Below are 2,781 nucleotides of genomic sequence, written 5' to 3'. Positions count from 1 at the left end.
TGCTGCCGAAATTTTATAAAAATTAGAGATTTTGATTAGATGATTATTTAAAAGAGATTTAGATTTAAAGGTTATATGGTTTGATTTTGAGTTATTAAGAAAATGAGTATGTTTTAAGTTTGAAGTTTGATTCTTAGAAAAGAATGAATTATGTTTTGAATTGGAACTATTGATGGACGGAATGGGAGGTGTGATAATGAAGGATAAGGATTTAATATGTTTAATGTATGATGATGAATGAGATGCAATTGAGAATGATGTGGATGTTGATGAATTATAATTGAATTATTTATATGGCTAATGAATTTGAATAATCTGAGATACGAGATTCCCTGGATTAAGTGCCGTGGCTTGCCACCACGTGTACCAGGTTGAAAACTTGATACTCTGTTGACCCTACGACATAAGTGTGACCGGGCACTATATAAATTCCCGGGAATGTTACCCCCATTGAGCAATATTGACTATATGAGAAAAATCTATGCATAGACTCTTGGGGATGCACGTCGGGGGACAGTCTAAGGACAATTCAGACTTGTCGGGTTGGCTGGATAACCGACAGATGAGCCTCATCAGCCATAGGACAGGCATGCATCATATGCATATTACTTGAATTACTTGCTTGTGCTCTAATTGGGTGTGCCTATCTGTATTTGCCATGCTAAATGTGTATTTGTTACCTGCAGTAGTTGTAACCTTCTTGTGTTTGCCTTTATCTGTCTATTTGTCTGTGAAAATGCATGATGGAGTTGGAGGTATGGAGGAATGTCAGTATAGAACTTAGATTTAAGGTTAAGTTAAGTTAGGATTAAATATTTTTAGGAAACCACCTTTTATGGCTTCTGTTTAATACTTTAAGCTCTATAATCTGAGTGTCGGCGTTCTAGGATTGCCTCTGGCATTCCCAGGACCTTATATATTATGTGTGTGGCATCTTTACCATACTGAGAACCCCCGGTTCTCATTCCATACTATGTTGTTATTTTTCAGATGCAGGTCGAGAGGCATCTCGTTAGGCGTCTAGACTCTTAAAGCGGAGTGGTTATTGGGTTATTTTGTTATGCTATGATGTATATAAATATATATGTACTTGGCTTTCTCTCCGTATAACTTGTTCTTTTTGATCCTCTTAGAGGTTTATGGAGAGGCATGATTGTGTATATGTACTTTTGGGTTTTGGATATGTATGTATATATATGTAAATATTCTCCAGCCAGTCTTGACTTCGCAGGCTGAGTTAGGAGCTTGTTATTTTGTTTCTTTGGCACTCTATTCCTACTTCTGTTATCTTATGTTTAATAATTATGATTTTCTTAGCACGTAAGTTAACTCATACCTTGAGCGTTGCGCTTTTATTTTGCGATTTTTGTTTCCTCTTTTCTTCAAGGCTCCTAGCATATTATAATTCTTCTGCTATTATATGTACTCATTCTATTTTAGAGGTCGTAATACCACACCACCTCTGTTTTACGGCTTAAGCGTAAAGCTTAGTGTGGTAGGGTGTTACATCCAGCACCACTCCAGCCCAACTTTCTGTTCAATTCCTTTATGTCACACACACACATATGACGCGTACGCGTCAGCGACGCTTGCACGTCGAGTGCCTTTTTTTTGTAGAATGCAAAATGCAGAATGCAGATGATTATGCAGGAATTACGAAGAGTACTATGAAAAACAAAATAAAATGAAACTAGGAATGAAAATGGACGATCATACCATGGTGGGTTGTCTCCCACCTAGCACTTTGCTTTTACGTGCTTAAGTTGGACAGTCCACAAGCTTAGTCTTTTTCTATTGATGGATCCTCCAAGAGGAAAATCTCTAGCTCCTTGTTGTTCTTCATCTTCTCACCATGATACAGCTTTAAGCGATGTCCATTGACCTTGATGAATTTGGAACTTGAAGGATGACTCAGATGGAAGACTCCGTATGGCTCTGCCTTCTCTACTCTATAGGGGCCTTCCCATCTCGAACGTAACTTGCCTGCATGAGCCTCAGTCTTGAGTTGTAAAGGAGAACTAGCTCCCCAGGTCTGAAATGTCTTCTCTTGATGTGCTTGTCATGCACAGCCTTCATCTTCTCTTTGTATAGCCTGGAGTTGTCATATGCTTTTAGGCAAAGGTTCTCTAATTCTTGTAGTTGCAGCTTCCTTTCAGCTCCAGCCTTCTCAAATCCCATGTTGATTTTTCTTACCGCCCAGAATGCTTTGTGCTCTACCTCTACTGGGAGGTGACAAGCTTTTCCATAAACCAGGCAAAAAGGGCTCATCCCGATTGGTGTCTTGTATGCTGTCCGATATGCCCAAAGCGCATCTTGTAGCCTGGTACTCTAGTCCTTCCTATGAGGCTTGACTATCTTCTCCAAAATGCGCTTGATCTCTCTGTTAGATACCTCGGCTTGCCCATTGGTCTGAGGATGGTAGGCTGTTGCTACTTTGTGAACAATCTCATGCTTCTTCAGTAGACCTGCTAATCTCCTGTTACAAAAGTCAGTGCCTTGATCACTCACGATTGCTCGTGGTGATCCAAAGCGACAAATAATATGGTTTCTAACAAAGGAGACAAAAGTGTTAGCATCATCAGTACGAGTAGGAATTGCTTCCACCCATTTAGAAACATAATCAACAGCTAACAATACATATGAGAAACCATTAGAGTTTGGGAATGGACCCATGAAGTCAATGCCCCAAACATAAAAAATCTCACAGAACAACATAATTTGTTGGGACATCTCATCCCTCTTGGATATATTACCAAACCTCTGGCATGGGGAACAAGATTT

At 39.5% G+C, this 2,781-nt stretch overlaps 1 long non-coding RNA gene across 2 annotated transcripts in view; it reads left to right on the top strand.

The window, feature by feature from the left end:
- Positions 1 to 1,321, top strand: part of LOC110264758 — a 2,168-nt gene extending 847 nt beyond the window's left edge. For both annotated transcript variants that reach the window (XR_002350923.1, XR_002350924.1), the window contains one exon: positions 991 to 1,321. This is a non-coding gene — a long non-coding RNA (uncharacterized LOC110264758). The remainder of the gene's footprint in view (positions 1 to 990) is intronic.

This window comes from Arachis ipaensis, chromosome B07 (genome assembly GCF_000816755.2).
Source record: "Arachis ipaensis cultivar K30076 chromosome B07, Araip1.1, whole genome shotgun sequence".
NCBI lineage: Eukaryota > Viridiplantae > Streptophyta > Magnoliopsida > Fabales > Fabaceae > Arachis > Arachis ipaensis.
Note: the sequence above shows the minus strand (reverse complement) of the source record. Positions and strands in the feature narration are given on the sequence as shown.